Here is a 17,142-nt window from a genome sequence, read left to right on the forward strand (position 1 = left end):
TTCCAGATACCAAGTCACCTCAATACGTCAGGCACTTCTGATGAGCTGCTAGCAAAGGCAATTTCTAATTATGCTGTGAACATAAAACACTGCCATTTTCAAAGTAGTTCTCCATACACTTTCTCATTCTCACAATTTAGTCCAACCTGGTCAACAGGCATTTTACAGACGAACGGACAGAGCACAGAGCTGGGAACGGCTCCTCGGTCTCCAGCAGGTGCTTGCTGGCCGGGCTCTTTGCTCTCAGTCATCTCCTTGCCATCACTTTATGGCTGGACGGACAGCACAGAGGCTGGAACAAGCATGTGGGGTCACCCAGTACCCGGAAATCCCAGGTGTTTCAACCCCTAATCCAGGAGGGTGGGCAGGAATAGGCCACCCAGCTTCGGCCTTCCTGACACCTCAACCACTGAGCAGAATCCGCCAAGCATCTTGTCATTCGGCTCCAAAGAATAAAATTAGGCTCTTCGGCTCCTACGTTTGCACGTTATACTCAACTGTTTACTTCTAAGGACTGGAAAGATCTTCTACAGAGTGGCTAATTATAGCCAGCGAGAGATTATTTTCCCCAAGTACATCTCCTAACTGCTTAGATCTATATATACAATGTTTCCCTCTTTTCTTCTATATAATACTTAAAACATTTACTGTGTGTCAGTCACTCTCCTAAGCACTGTCACTCACTCACAACCACCCCAGAAGGTGGGAATCACTGCTCTCCCTACTGAGAGATGAGGACACTGAGGCTTGAAATGTTAAGTGAGTTGCCCAGGTAAGTTGGGTCACAGCCTAGTAAGAGGCAGAGCTGGCGTTCAGCCAGCCACCACGGAATGCCTGTCACAGCAGGGACCTGGGGGACAAGGCGAGCTGGTCCACAGAAAGCGCTGAACGGCCCAACACGGCGTCCCGTTAGCTACTCCTATGGCGACCACCACTCTCTGGCAAGCTCACTCGCCTCACATCACTCCATACCTTCTCCATGCCCAACTCTCACTTTCCTCCCTCCCTCCCCCTTCTCGTGCATGGTCTTGCCCAGGATTTAATAGGGAGAAGAGAGGTCTCCAGGCAGGAAGTCCTCACCATCTTATCTCCAACCTGTTTACATCACCACTCACTCCCTCTTTCTTCTCTATTCCTGAACCAGAAAGGAGTCCCCTCTTCCCCAAACGCCATCCCCCACAGGTGCCCCCTCCCCCCCTTTCAGCTGACTGAGCACTCTCTCTCGCTCCTTTGGCCATGCCCTCCATCTCCCACATCTCCTGAATATTTCCCAGCAGCGTTCGGACATGTTGTAGCCTCTTCCCGAGTAAGAGTAACAATAAGGAAAAACAAAAGCCAGCCCTGGCATCCCATTCTCCTTCAGAGCCAGGCTCCTCCAGAGAGCTGACAGGACACGGTATTTCCTCACCTGCCAGTCACCCTTTAACCATTTTAAACCCATGTCTCCCCACAGATCGCAGAAACCACTATTTTTGTTAAGGTCGCCACGGGCCACTTCTCTAACCTCATCTTATTCCATCTTGGAACTTACCAGCTGATCGCTTCCTTCCTGAAACTCTTCCCAGCATCATCCACACATACCTGCTCCCCCACGGCCTCCCGAAGGCAGGGGCCACTGCGATGCCCATTTCACAGACCAGCAGACTTTCTTGGTTTCCACACCATCACACTTCCTTAGGTTTCTTCCTACCACTCCAGCCCTCCAATCGCTGACCCCTCTCCCCAATCTCTGCAATTCAGAGTTCCTCGGACTCCACCCTGGCTCCTCTTCTCATTCTGTGAGTTCTCTCCATGCCAACCACCCCAACTTTACTTCTCCATCTGCAGACTTACAGACACAGCTGCCAACCTGACACCACCTCAATGTGTCACACTTAACAAAGAATTCCTCTTCTCTATATACCCCGCCTCCCAAAAACATTTCCCTTTAGTCTTCCACATTTTAGTAAACGGCACCTTCATCTCCAGCTCATGCCCATAATTGGAGAGTCATTCTTGACACCTTTCTCCCTTATTCCAACCCAAACCTAAGCTTGAGTACTTTTGCCGAATGACTGAGTCTCAGCCTCAGTGTTCTTCTTCGGAGAGGAGGGACACCTGACTGCCACGAATCTCCATGACACCCTCCCTTTCACACTTTTCATCGCATCCTGTTTCACCTTCACAACACTTTCCATGTTTGTAACGATGTGCTCACCCGTGTAACATTCACCTCTCTCACCAGGCCCCATGCAGGCAGGGGCCAAGACTGCTATGTTCATCCCTATATTCCTAGCATTTACCATAGTGTCTGGCACATGGTATTTGCCAGAAAATATCGGGAGCCCGCCCAACCTCTCCCCCCACCCCCCACCCCCACCCCGAATCGTCTAAGCCAGGCGTGCTTTCTAGAGGGATCGTCCATCAGGCTACTCACCCAAACCCCCAGGGTCACGACACGGCAGTGCTCATCCTGGAGGTGAGAAGTCAGAGGAGCCCAGGAACCCCTGGCTCAAAGGTGACCCTCACCTGGACAAGGAGAAAGTAAAGAAGAAAAACTCCTAAGTGGATTTTTCAAATCAACAATATGATTTGTTACTGAATATCTTAAGAAAAGGACAGGTTGCCCATTTATCCTAGAACATGAGTTGAAGAGGAAGTTGTCATCTCCCGTGTGAACAGAATGAGTGCGAAGGGCATCCTGTCAATCAGTAGCTGTTTCCAGGCTGTGACTCTTCCTCCTTCCCAACCGCACGTTTCATTCCCAGAGACTGGAGAGATACTAAGAGCAAGTAAAAGTGACTGTCCTTCTTTTCAAATTTCTGGGAGCTTAGCAGGAAAAAAGCCTATTTTGCTTCTGCACATTCCTTATTAGCACAGAGAACCGAGAGCTGACTGTAAAGGTGAGGGAGACAGAAGTCCACATACGCTCTGGATTCACCAAGTGCAGACCATTCTCTGCTCCTCCCTCCTCCCAGCTGTAATCCACTGGGAGGCACTGAGCAAGGAAATCTCCTTGCATAGGCTTTGGGGGGAGGGGGCTGAATGCGGACCACATGACTCCCTCTGACTGAGTGCCTACTGTGCGCAGTGTCATGCTGAATTGAGCTGGTAAATCCACAGAGGCTCTCGTCAAGAGGAGCATGTCCAGCAAGAGGCCTTACAGATCAGAAGTGCAGCACTGCGCCCCCTTAGCCCACAATGTATAGTTTCCAAACTGCAAGGGAGAACCAAGTCCCAGGGTGTCCTAAGGCCAGATCACTTAGGAAACTTTCAAAGAAGACCCTACAGCAGCGGTTCTCAACCTGTGGGTCGCGACCCCTTTGGGGGTCGAACGACGCTTTCACAGGGGTCGCCTAAGACCATCAGAAAACACATACATAATTACATATTGTTCTTGTGATTAATCACTATGCTTTAATTATGTTCAAGTTGTAACAACGAAATTGGGGGTCACCACAACATGAGGAACTATATTAAAGGGCTGCGGCATTAGGAAGGTTGAGAACCACTGCCCTACAGGTTGCCACAAGTCATAAGGAAATTCACATATTAACTGAACCCCGGCCAGAATCACCACTCCGATTCCAATTTCAGCTCTTCCAATGATCCTTTCCCACTGTCCTGCTCTAAGAAGTCAAGTGTATTACAACTCTGTCCTGTTTAACAAACTTTTCTAGGCTATGATCATTGCTCCATAAAAGGCATAGAATCAAACTTAGAATGTGGGACTAACAGGCCTCAGGATTCCATTCCTCGCTCCTTAGCTTCTGGCACGCCAACTGCTAAAAGGCTTCCTCTCAGAAAAAGTGCACAATCGGAAGAACCAAGTTTTCCAACGTGTGGCAAAAAGAAAACTAGACTATGAGCACAGACTGAAAACCTTGGTGCAAACAAAATACTAATACTTGTTCTCATACTCACAGGGGAAAAAGGACATCTATCACCCTTGAAGCTAACACACTTTAAGCAAGCAAATAAAAAAGCGAAAGCATTTTGACAAAATTTAAGCATTCAAAATTAAATTTCAGCCCTGGCTGGTGTGCTCAATGGTTAGAGCCCCCGGAAAGGAGGTTCATCCTCTCAGCACCCAGCACCCAGCAGAAACTCAACCAATGCTGGCGGAGCCCAACTGAGCCGGGGCTTGGCAGTGCTACCAGGCCTCAAAGTCACTCCAACCAACGGCGACACCACGAACACCCCCCGCCGTTCCCATGAGGTGCGTTCCTGCAGAAGTCCCTGCTCACAGAGAAGTATGAGGTCACTGCACCGGCAGCTCTGACTGACGCTTAACCCCATGGCCTCTGCCTTGAGGACTGCTACAACAATAAACAAACAAACGCACTTTTAACTTACAAGAGACCCTGCAGAAAAAGACACAACAACACAACCCACTGAGATTAAACCACAGGAGTGATGGGCTCATCACAGGCTCTTTACCTTTCAAGATGTCCAATCCGCTTTCTCTTCTACATTGGGGCACAGGAGCTTCCCAAGAATGAGCTCTGCTTCCCACGCAGATGGGAAGTTTTAGGTCAACGTGGAGTGACGCCAGTTAGTCCCACGTCCAGTCCTACAGGGATGAGAAGAATGGAAAAGTTCATCCCCCAATTCACACCAATTTCAAAGAGAACCACCCGTTCCCCAAGGCGCTGAAGCCAAAACAGTATCTGGAAGAAAATGATTAGGTCTAGGTCAAAAATGGGAAGGCAGGCAAAACCACCAAAACTCACAAGGTAAGCTGGAGCACTGCAGCCCCAGTCCATCTCGACGAAGACTTGGGGAGTTTAGAAACAGCAGAATCCAGCAGACGCAAAAGCCTCTTTCTAATCACTGTTTTTCACTTTCTCCACAACCAAGAACAGTCACCACTGGTTGCAAAATGGCCTTTTATTTTAGATCTCCCCTATGCCCTTGTTCTTAGCATGGCGGAGATGCTGAGAAAATATTGCAAAGCTTAACATGCAAGTGGCCATAAGATCATTTGATTTTTGAAAATCAGTTGGTCTAGAGCAGGAATTCTTAATCTAGGATCTACTGCCTCCCCAGGGGTCTGTGGAGAGACCAGGGAGGGAGGAGGGGCAACTGTGAACTTGCTGGGGAACTTCCCTCTTCACAGTCACTAACCTCTGAGTAAAAGTTAGCACTGCCCTCAATTGTGAACATAGGTGACAACTGGCGGTAGTATCAGCTGTCCTGTGACTGCGACACCAAGAGAAACCACAGACACTTTCACATCACACACAGCCCCTGCAGATATGGCCACGGAGTATTTACACTCATCACTATTTCAAAATTATAGTACTGTTAGACCTGTAGCTACTTTTTGCTATTTAATGCGTCATAAAGAAGCATGTAAATGACTATCACAATTGTTTAACATTTTACTGTTTCCGTGTCATTTGTAATTCTGCTTATGCATTTAAAAAAACATGATTCTCAGAAGGGGTCCTCACGATTCATTAGATGGCCAAGAGATACATGGGACACAGATGTTAATCCCTGATCTAGAGCAAATAAAGTTTCTATAAGCCCTAACATCATAGTCACCAAGGCAGATAGCCAAGTCAGTCATTCCAGCATTCGTTCATATTTGAAGACAATTAAGGCACCAGGAAGCCAAGTAACATGTCCGAGATCACACAAATTTAGGGCTGGTATCAGCCTAAGGTTAGCTAGCGCTCACCGAGTGTTTATTCCACTATCCCCCGGGACCTTTGCTTAACTTTCTACAATTGTCATCGCTATTTCTGTCTTGCCACTGAAAGGGGAAAACTAATAAAAAACAAAACCCAGACAAACAGAACAAGATCGATGGATAAGCTACTCCTTTCAGTTCTTTAATCAAGTGTGCTAATCACTGCTACCAAAGCTGAATTCGGTCTGTTCCTGAGATAGAGTTTGAGAAGCGAGAAGGTTGAGCTGTATAACACAGAATCTCTCACTCTCAGAAGTGCTCAAAGCACCCTGCAGAGAGCACCAACTTGTTAAGCACCGCAATGCGTTATGAGTGGTCTGGGCAGGGGTCTCACTACAACATCAATGGGAAAACCGGAGAGTAAATGAGATTTGTTCCAAGTCACACAGAAGCCAATGGGAGAGCCAGCCTCCTGATTACTACAACCACTGTCCCAAGTCACCGCGACCAAGTACGAGGCTGATGATGATGCTTGTGAGACCTCTGTACTTCCCCCCCCACAAGCCAGAGAGAATCTGCAACTCCTGAAGACCGGGGGGAAAGAGCCCACAGAAGAAATTCCAGTGCACAGAAGTACCTTTTCACGTGTGCTAGTCATCTCAGAATCCAGGTCAGGAACCCTTAGCTCAAAATCCAAATTACACACAAATTGCCAGTGATGGCGAACCTATGACACTCATTTTTTTGGTTGATTTTTCTTTGTTAAGTGGCATTTAAATATATAAAATAAATATCAAAAATATAAGTCTTTGCTTTACTATGGTTGCAAATATCAAAAAATTTCTATATGTGACACGGCACCAGAGTTAAGTTAGGGTTTTTCAAAATGCTGACACGCCGAGCTCAAAAGGTTCGCCATCACTGCCTTATATGAAGAGAGCAGTATGGAGACTGTTCCTTCATCTTAGAGTCAATCACCTTCTTATCCCCCTACCATATCGTATGGAACTATTATCATCTTACATTCAGAACTGTTACCAAAGTAACATTCCAATGGCTCAACACCATTAGATCCCAGGTCCTAATGCTATGGATGCAATGCCAACTGCTTCGGCTTTGTGTTACATTTTCCCTTCTGATCCACACCACCAGCTAACATAGAATTCTCATTCCTCGAAGCATCCTTATGCCATCTAGGTGTTCGCTCTTTTTACTAAGCCACCTCTGTCTTTAACAGCGTGGGTCTGTTTCACTAGTTAGAAAGGAGGTCTTTCTTAAATGTACACGTAGGACCATAACATTATTTACGCTAACATTAATGTCTTGCCAAAACTTCCCAAATTTATAGCATCCAGTCAAAAAAATCAACAGGACTATCAAAGGTTCTTAACCCGAACGTGAATCTTACCCACCAATCTCTTCCCCCACCCACCGCATCTCTCAATTATTTCACTACTTATCCTTCCCACCAGCTAAATCTGGTTCATCACAATGCAGGCGTCTACCTCTCTGGCCCAAGAATGGACACTTCGTTCTTGAATATGTCAAATGTTAAAATACTCGACCACATGCCATTGATCAGATGTAACTCTTTACACAATCACTCTCCCACTACAGTCACTGGCAGGGATCTACCCACCTTGGCCTGAACCAACGCCTAATCCCACCTAAGAGTCTCCCCACCAAGAGACAGCTGTCCACTGCTCTACCTCGTCCAGTGGCTTCTCAGTCCCCACATGGGCTACCGTTGAGCCCCGAAGCCACCTCTCTCCAGCACAGACCAGGCCTCCTCCAGGACGGGGAGCCTTCCCGCAGGCCCCCAGCAGCACCATCGCAGGCCTCGGGCTCTCCCCTCTGAACATCACAACCGGCTGTGGTTTTCCCAAGGGAATCTCCATTTCACCCGGCTCCCCACCACCACCCAGTGACATCTCAATCGTCTCTGCAACTTTCAAAGGTCAGCGACTGGGGCTCCGCTTCGGAAACCACTGGTGTGTCCACGACCCCCACAGCGACTCCCGGACCCGGCCGTCACCCCACCTGCTGGAGCCCCCCGTCCTGGGTCCTCCGGGCTTTCACTTTCCCCGCCTTCAACAAGTCACCCGCCTGCAAAGTCCCCGGCCCGCTCGGCGCACCCTCGGGGCTTACAGACCCAGCCGGGCTCGGCCCGAATTCCCGGGTGAGTTCTCCGTCTCCCCCTCCCGCCCCTTCGTCCCGGGACCCCAGGACCGTCCCATCCCACTCAGCCTCCCCCAGCACCGCTCGGGACAAACCTCAAAACCAAGAAGCCTCCGTCTCCCCCAGCCGCGCGGCGAGCTCAGGGCAGGGACGCCCCCAGCTCCCCACCCAGATTTCTCCAGACTCAACTCACTCAACTGCAGCCTCGCCCCCCGCCTCCTCCCTCCCTCCCCTCCCCCGCCCGCGGCTTTCCGCGGCCGTGGCTGCCCCTGCCCCCAAACCGGCTCAAAACACGCGGACGCGGACCGGCTCCCCGACCCCCCCCACCCCCGGCTCGGTCCTTCCCACCCCCCTCCCCCCGAGGTGCCACTTACCCCCGAGCGGGCGTGGGGGAGGGGAGCGGCGCGGGCAGGGCGGGGGCTGCGGCCCGGGCGGCTCTCAGCCCCGGGGGGCCGGGGCCGGGGCCAGCGGCGGCGCAGCGTCTCCCCCCGGCGGCGGCGGCGCCGTCCCACTCCCGCAGACACACATAGGCTCCATTGTCCGCCGGCGCCTCCCCCTTTCCGGCTCCCCTCCCGGGCCCGCCCCTTCCCTCCCCTCGGCCCTCCCCCGGCCGCTCCGCGCCACGAAATGCGCCGCCCGCCCCGCCGCGGACGCGAGCGGAGCCGGGCCCCTCCCCGCGGCCGCGACGTCCCGCCGGCGAGGGAAGGGGCCGCCCCTCCCCGCCCCTCCCCGCCCCAGCCCGGCCGAGCCGCCGGGAAGGGCCCGCCCCCATCTAAGGGAATGTCACTCGTCCCCTCCCGGCGCGCGCGATGGTACCAACCCGACCGCTCCTCTTCCCCTCCCCTGCCTTCCCGGAGAGGCCCCGCCCCTCGCCCCGCCCACCACGTGGCTCCGCCCCTCCTCCAATATTTTACTCTGGGACCGCCCACCGCGGGCACCACCTCCTGCTTTGCATGGCCACGCCCTCGGATTCCCTCCCCAGTAAGTCAACAGCCAGCGGTGACGCCTACTCCCCGCCTTAAAGCGGCAGAGCCCTTTCTTAACTAAAAGAACCTCCCCCAGGGCCGGCGGGGTGGGAGTGCGGCCAGGGAGGGGGCCCCTTCTTCCCCGCACCTTCCTCCCTCGCACACACTCACCCGGAACCCCCGCCCGCCGCCCGCAGCACCGAGAGCAAACCTAGGGGACTGGGAAGGCGGGAGGGGGAAGGGCAGCGTGGAATTTGGCCATCTTTGACAGAAACGAATTGGAAGAAACTGAAAGGGGTCTCTGCCGCCTGCTGTCCTCTGAAGGCTGCCCCCTCGCACCTCCAGGAGGCAATGTCACCCTTCCCCGTCCCCGCTCTGGTCCCTCCTCGTCACCCCTCAACCTGGGCACTGCCTTTGCTGTGCTGGCTTTCTCCCCTCCTGGGGAGCAGGCCCCTCATGGGGGTGCACTCGCCCCACCCCCTTCAAGCAGGTTCCCGCCCGGGTCCTGCAGGTGGCTCCTGCGGGGTCTCCCATACCCCGCCCAGCCCAGCCTCGCTCACGCATCGCTAGCGAGTGCACATAGGGGACCTTCTGCCCAAACCCTCCAATCGCGGCATCACCGCCTTTTAATGGCAGCATCGCTCCCCAGGTTTGTCGGAAGGCCTCTGTTTGGGGGAGCTCAGAGCCCGGGCATCCCCGCACTGCCCCCTGTGAAGCGAGAAGGTAACCCATTCGATTGCACTTTTTCTCAGCAGGAAAAATGACAGCATCATGGTGCATAAAGCGCAGTCTGGCTACTGTTTTATCTCTGTGACCCACGGTTATTACAGACCCCCTGCCCACAGCCCTCCCCCGACACTGCCGATGCCCCTCCGTATTGGGAGAGTCTCCTGGAAGGTGTTTCTGCTACTCTGTGCACTGGCTTTTGGAATCAGCGGAGTGAAGGCTGCCTGTCTTACAATGTACTTGCCTGTTCTCCCCGAAGATGGATGGAGGCAACGTGGCCAAGGGAAGGAGATAAATTTCCTTCTGGTTTTGCTTCTGTCACCATGGTTTTAACCAGGCTACTTATTTCTGTGTCAATTTCCCTGCGTATAAAATAGGAAGTCTTCCTCGGAGCAATCTTTTAACCAATGGTACTGGCTGTAAAGGCTGATACGGGAGAGCCCTACATGATAAAAAGCTTTGGAGACCATTTTTAAAACTCTTAACTGGTCAAATAAGTATCTATGAAATGTCTCCCCAGCTTAGATCTTCTGAAAAACTTTTTTCATAGCAAGATTTTCTCTGTCTTCCATTATGACTGAGAACATAAATGCAGACAAAAACACAGTAGTAGGTGTAAACAATATAAGCCTAAGATCAGCTGAAGGATTCCTAATGGGAAGTAATTAAAATAATAATGCTTTTTTGGGGGGGGTTAATTTTTGGCAGTAAAACTTTTAGTGTAACACAGGTAAGAAACCTCTGTAAAAGGAGGTGGAAGGAAAAAGTCAGGATATGAAAAGACAACTAAAGCCACGAAACCTTGGGATTGCTAATGTAGGTGGAGAGAAGGGATTCATAGACCGTGCCTGTAAGAAAATAACACTGCTAAAATAAGCTCTGGGCTGGGTGTTTCAGACCAGATCACCTTTACTCTAAAAACTCAAAAAACGAGCTCATTATAACAATAATACCCATGCAAAACATCCTAACCATTTTATTAGGCATTACACCCTCACTCCACTATATATGTGTCAAAGTTCAAAATTATGTTCTGAGCCAGAAGAAAAATGTAAATGAATATTAAATGTGAAGCACTATGGTAAAAAAGGCAATAATATCAAGCATGCTAAAGTCATGGAATCTAATGATTAAGATCTCCACAGTAATGATAATTTAGCTACATTGTTCCTGAAATTGAAGTGTGTTCTAAAATATGAATTATTTTATCAAATATTTATCGATTTTGCTAAAATGTTTGTCCTTTGAATTTTCCAATTTCCTTACATTTACATTTGAGAAAGAATTCTATTTTGCTGTATAAGGATCAAGCATACTGTATGTACATACAAAAATACTAATGGAAAATGAGGAAATCATTTTTTAAAGAATCCTGTAAAGAAAAAGCTTCAAAATGTTTCTGCTACTCTAGAAATTCTAAGATAAATCATTTTTAATCCAAATGATAAAACTGTTTTTTAAAATGAAGGCTTTTGCCAGGCCGGAGTGGCTCAGTTGAGCATCCTCCCTTGCACCAAAAGGTTGCTATAGGATTCCCAGTCAGGGCACAAACCTGGTCATGGGTTTGATCCCCAGGCAAGGGGATCATACCTGTTGATGTTTCTCTTTCTGTCTCTCTCCCTACCTCTCTCTAAGCATGTTCTCAGGTGAGGATTTAAAAAAAAATGAAGTTACAGAAAGAGAGATTAAAAAACCAATCCCATTTACCATTGCACCAAAAAAATTAACATACTTAGGAATAAACTTAACTAAGGAAGTAAAAGACCTGTACTCAGAAAACTACAGGACACTGAAAAAAGATATAGAGGAAGACATAAACAGATGGAAGAACATACCATGTTCATGGATTGGTAGAATCAACATCATTAAAATGCCCATACTACCCAAAGCAATCTACAGATTCAATGCAATCCTCATTAAAATACCAATGGCATATTTCACAGACTTAGAATGAACCCTCCAAAAATTCGTCTGGGATTTAAAAAAGACCCCGAATAGTTGCAGCAATCCTGAGAAAGAAGAACAAAGTAGGAGGGATCTCAATACCAGATATCAACCTGTATTTCAAAGCCACTGTTCTCAAAACTGCCTGCTACTGGCACAAGAACAGACATATGGATCAATGGAATAGAATAGAGAACCCAGAAATCGACCCAAACCACTATGCTCAATTAATATTCGACAAAGGAGTCAAGAGCATACAATGGAGTCAAGACAGTCTCTTCAATAAATGGTGTCGAGAAAATTGGACAGATACATGCAAAAAAAATGAAACTAGACCACCAACTTACACCATACACAAAAATAAACTCAAAATGGATAATTGACTTAAATGTAATATGGGAAACCATACAAATCTTAGAGGAATCCACAGCAGCAAAATCTCAAACATATGCCAAAGCAATATCTTCACCGACACAGCACCGAGGGCAATGGAAATTAAAGAGAAAAGAAACAAATGGGACTACATCAAAATAAAAAGCTTCTGCACAGCAAAAGAAACCATCAACAAAACAACAAGAAAGCCCACTGCATGGGAGAACATATTTGCCAATGTTATCACCAATAAGGGTTTAATCTCCAACATTTATAGGGAACTCATACAACTTAACAAAAGGAAGATAAACAATCCAATCAAAAAATGGGAAATGGACCTTAATAGATACTTTTTGACAGAGGACACAAGGAAGGCCAAGAGAGATGAAAACATGCTCAAAGTCACTAATCATCCAAGAGATGCAAATCAAAAGGACAATGCGGTACCATCTCACACCTGTCAGAATGGCTATCATCAACAAATCAACAAATGAAAGTGCTGGAGAGGATTCGGAGAAAAAGGAACCCTCATGCACTGCTGGTGGGAATGCAGACTGGTGCAGCCACTGTGGAGAACAGTATGGAGTTTCCTCAAAAAACTAAAAATTGAACTCCCATTTGACTCAGTGACCCCACTTCTAGGAATATATCCCAGGAAACTAGAAACACCAATCAGAAAGGATATGTGCACCCCTATGTTCATAGCAGCACAATTTACCACAGCTAAGATTTGGAAACAGCCGAAGTGCTCATCAGCAGATGAGTGGATTAAAAAACTGTGGTACATCTACACAATGGAATACTACGCTGCTGAAAAAAAGAAGGAACTCCTGCCATTTGCAATAGCATGGATGGAGCTGGAGAGCATTATGCTAAGCGAAATAAGCCAGTCAGAGAAAGATAAATGCCACATGATCTCACTCATTTGTGGAATATAATGAACAACATAAACGGATGAACAAAAACAGATCCAGAGACAGAGAAGCATCGATCAGATGCTCAAACCTCAAAGGGAAGGTAGGGGAGGGTGGGGGTAAGGGGGAGAGATCAAGCAAAGGACTTGTATGCATGCATATAAGCCTAACCAATGGACACAGACACCAGGGGGGGTGAGGGCATGAGCGGGGGGTGGGGGGGGGGGTAATGGGGAGATAAGGACACATTTGTAATACCTTAATCAATTTTTAAAAATGAAGGCTTTTAACAATAAAGAGACCTGAGTGTTTGTGGTTTTTTTTAAATGTTTTCATTGATTTTGGAGAGATGAAAGGAGAGGGAGAGATAGAAACATCAATGATGAGAGAGAATAATTGATCGGCTGCCTCCTGCATGCCCCCTACTGGGGATCGAGCCTGCAACCCAGCTTGTGTCCAGACTGGGAATCGAACTGTGACCTTCTGGTTCATGGGTTGATGCTCAACCACTGAGCCACTCTGGCCCGGCAGTTTTATATTTTTGCTTTCTGAAATTTGCCTCGCATGATGATAAGCACTCATCAAACATGGATGATATATGAATAGCTTCTTAGTTCTTCAGCTAATCACAGCCTCTGTTATTTAAGTTTGCCTCCAGTCTTTCTCACCTGTAAAGTCCACTTTCAAAATGCTTTTGTTCCCTTAGCTCTTGATACACCTATAGTGTACCTAAGTTTTAGGGTTAGAAGGAATCCCCTTCAATTTACAGATAAGAATTCTAAGACTGCCCTAACCGGTTTGACTTAGTGGATAGAGTGTCGGCCTGCGGACTGAAAGGTCCCAGGTTCGATTCCGGTCAAGGGCATGTACCTTGGTTGTGGGCACATCCCCACTAGGAGGTGTGTAGGAGGCAGCTAATTGATGATTCTCTCCCATCAAAGTTTCTAACTCTCTATCCCTCTCCCTCCCTCTCTGTAAAAAATCAATAAAATATATATTTTTTTTAAAAAGAATTCTAAGACAGAAGTTTAATGACTTGTCAAGATTACAGCCATTTTTAGGGATTAGAATTTAAATCCAACATTCTACAGCACAGTTCTAACTTCCAAGGATTGCTTATTCCTAACAATATTTTTGTTGTAAGAGAGCATGAAGTTCTACCTTAGGAAAGATGAAATTAAAACTCAGAAAGGTTGAGCCCACTGAGCCAGCTGGTGTGAGGGTTATAAGAGGCCCTAACAAATTCTTGCCTTGCTCAAACCCCCCAGTTTGGCCCCAGTTTCCAGCTGCTTATACTGTTTCTTACCAACTCATCTAGCTCATTGTCCAAACCAAACCTGCTGAATTTCCACCCCAAAGGAATATATCAAGAGAGGTATTTATGACTGAAAATGAAGGGTCGAAATGGGAAAGTCCCTGGACTCGCATAGTGCTAATGCCCGGTGCTGTGATAAAGCAGGAAGTGCTTTCTTTTTTAGGTTGCCCGTACAGGAGAAACAAGACTCCCTAGCCTCGCTCTCACCAATCCATTTAAGTGAATGGGGAGTCCCAGAGCTTTATTCCTGCTGGGAAAATGTAGGGCGAAGTGTCTCTTCTGGAAGGAGGAAGTCAATATTCCCGCCTCCTTTCTTCCGGCAGCTCCGCCAGGACCACTGTCACTGTGACGTGGGCTTGGGTCTTGTTCTGTGTCCCCACGAATCTGCTTCCCACAGCTTGGGAATTGGTGACACCACAGCTGAAAGTTCTGAGAGATCCCTTACGAAGGTACCGCCAATCTCTCCCCTTTATTTTCTCACTCAAACCTACACGGTTGTGCTTCCTACTTTCATTGTCTGTTTTCTAAAAATCAACTTATGCGACATTAAGTCTGCAATTTTCTCAGCCCTACATGACTGAGATATAAATGCCGATCCCACCCCCAGTTTTCCAATTTAACCACAGTCCATCACAACTTAAGGAGAAACTACCTGGGTATTCCATGAGCTCTCATCATTTCTCCCCCAATTTCTTTCTTTCTTTTTTTAAAATATATTTTATTGATTTTTTACAGAGAGGAGGGGAGAGTGATAGAGAGTTAGAAACATCGATGAGAGAGAAACATCGATCAGCTGCCTCCTGCACATCTCCTACTGGGGATGTGCCCAGAACCAAGGTACATGCCCTTGACCGGAATCGAACCTGGGACCCTTCAGTCTGGAGGCCGACGCTCTATCCACTGAGCCAAACCGGTTTTGGCGTCCCCCAATTTCTTGATCTTCATGCCAGTTCTTCACATCTGTCCTTAGAGTCCCATGTCCGTTTCCCTCTTAATTTCCACTAATTCACTATTTAATTTCTTATTCTTCACCCTTTTCCTAACAATAATTCTGTGTACTTCTGCTACTTCATTTTGTTTTCTTCTCCTAGACATTTTTCTAAGAGTTTTGCCCTTCAGATAGATATACCTATTTTACTTTTCCTGGGTTCTGCCTTCGCTGTTGACTCTTCTTCCCACAATCAACCTCTCCCCAGCTTCCCTGAGATTGCTACCCAACCACAGCAGCTTCGATCTCACCTCCGTGTCTTGCTTGCATCCAGTTTGCTCTTACTGGCCACACTGCCTTTTTGGAATCCTAGACCACCCATCATTCCAGCAATGGGAATTCCTAATGCTGAGTGTAACCCACAGTCCTTTGTTTTCACTCCTGGGTTCCCAGACATGACTAAGGGGGGGGGGGGGGGGGGGGGAAACATGGAACCAAGAAAATGGACCCCAACCAAAATTCAGGTGATGAAACTTCAATTGAACTTTAGTACTTTTTACTTGGCAGTCCTTCTATGTATTCTCATTGCCTCCTACATCATTTCCCACAGCATTTACTCCAAATTTTGTCCACTACATCCACATTGGAAGACCAACCTTACCATCTCATGTCACCTCTGAAGCGTTTTGCTCAGCTATTTCTCTTCCATTTACTTGCCCTTTGCTTTAGTATCTTCAGTAAAATCTTTCTTACGCCCATGTTCTTTTTTCCCCTTTCCTTTTATTCCCAATCTATCCAGAGGGTAACCTACATTCTCTGCCACTGCAATTCATTTTCCTACTCTGTAATAACCCAACCCTTCTCTCTCCAACATGCCCAAAACCTAATCGCAAATCCATCCAATATCCTTTTCTTTCTGAACCTCTTATAGTTTGAATTCCAAGATAGAATGATATTCTGATTTTGTCTTCTTCCTCCCACCAATTTTATTGATATACTAGAGGCCCGGTGCACAAAAATTTGTGCACTCGGGGGGGAAGGGGGAGTCCCTCAGCCCGGCCTGTGCCCTCTTGCAGTCTGGGACCCCTCGGGAGATAACGACCTGCTGGCTTAGGCCTGTTGCCAGGTGGCAGAGGGCAGGCCCAATCCCTAAGTGCAGCCCCTGGTCTGGCTCAGAGCAGGGCAGATTGGGGAGTTGGGGTGCCACCCCCTGTCATGCACAGAGCAGGGCAGATCGGGAGGTTGAGATGCCACCCTCAGTCACGCTCAGGGTAGGGCTGATTGGGGGGTTGGGGCACCACCCCCTATCACACTCAAGGCAGGGTCAATGGGGAGGTTGCGGCACCACCCCCTGTCACACACAGAGCAGGGCTGATCAGGGGGTTGGGGTGCCTTCCCCTGTCACACACAGAGCCGCAGGGCGATCAGGGGGTTTGGGCGCTGCCCCCTGTCACACTGATCCCAGTGCCGGGAGTCTCGCTGCTCCGTCCGCTGATCCCGGTGCCAGGAGGCATATTACCCTTTTACTATATAGAATAGAGGCCTGGTGCATGGGTGGGGGCAGGCTGGTTTACCCTGAAGGGTGTCCTGGATCAGGGTGGGGGTCCCCACTGGGGTGCCTGGCCAGTCTGGGTGAGGGGCTGAGGGCTGTTTTCCGGGTGGCGAGTGACTGAAGCTCCCAACCGCTCCTTGTTTTCTTCTTCTTTTTTTTTTTATTCTGGGCCAGCTTTAGCTCTGAGGCCTCGCTGCTGAAAACATGGATACAATGTTTCAGTCCGGCTGGGTTTCAGTCCGCTGGTTTCTGGAGTTTTGTTTATCTTCTTATTTGCAACATAGTACATAGTTCCTTAGAGTTGTAGCTCAGAGGCCAGCAGCGCAGGAGGGGAACGTTGGAGTCCTCCTTCACTGCAGCAAGCAAGCCTCATGCTCGCTTCCAGCTGCCTGGCTGCCGGCCGCCATCTTGGCTGACAGTTAATTTGCATATACTCACTGATTAGCCAATGAAAAGGGTAGCGGTCGTATGCCAATTACCATGTTTCTCTTTTATTAGTGTAGATAATTGATATATGACATTGTATAAATTTAAGGTAAGTAATATAATTTGATATACGTATACATTGTGAAATGATTACCCCCGTTTAATTAACATTCATTACCTCACAGATATTTGTGTGTGTGTGTGT

At 48.2% G+C, this 17,142-nt stretch overlaps 1 protein-coding gene across 4 annotated transcripts in view; it reads right to left on the bottom strand.

Annotated features, from left to right (window-relative positions):
* LOC138995442 (uncharacterized) overlaps nucleotides 1-17,142 on the bottom strand; it is an 82,714-nt gene that overhangs the window by 2,036 nt on the left and 63,536 nt on the right. Inside the window, exons 1-3 of one of the 4 annotated variants that reach the window (XM_070395885.1) lie at nucleotides 8,170-8,347; nucleotides 4,420-4,552; nucleotides 2,417-2,508 (exon numbers count right to left, since the gene is read on the bottom strand). The gene's annotated coding sequence lies outside the window, so the exon portion shown is untranslated. Of the gene's footprint in view, nucleotides 1-2,416; nucleotides 2,509-4,419; nucleotides 4,553-4,712; nucleotides 5,006-8,169; nucleotides 8,348-17,142 lie in introns of those variants that run through there. The other 3 variants (XM_070395886.1, XM_070395884.1, XM_070395887.1) reach the window with 3 other exon arrangements.

This window comes from Myotis yumanensis, unplaced genomic scaffold (assembly GCF_028538775.1).
Source record: "Myotis yumanensis isolate MYYU_CA2020_CCGP unplaced genomic scaffold, mMyoYum1.0.hap1 SCAF_17, whole genome shotgun sequence".
NCBI classification, from domain to species: Eukaryota; Metazoa; Chordata; class Mammalia; order Chiroptera; family Vespertilionidae; genus Myotis; species Myotis yumanensis.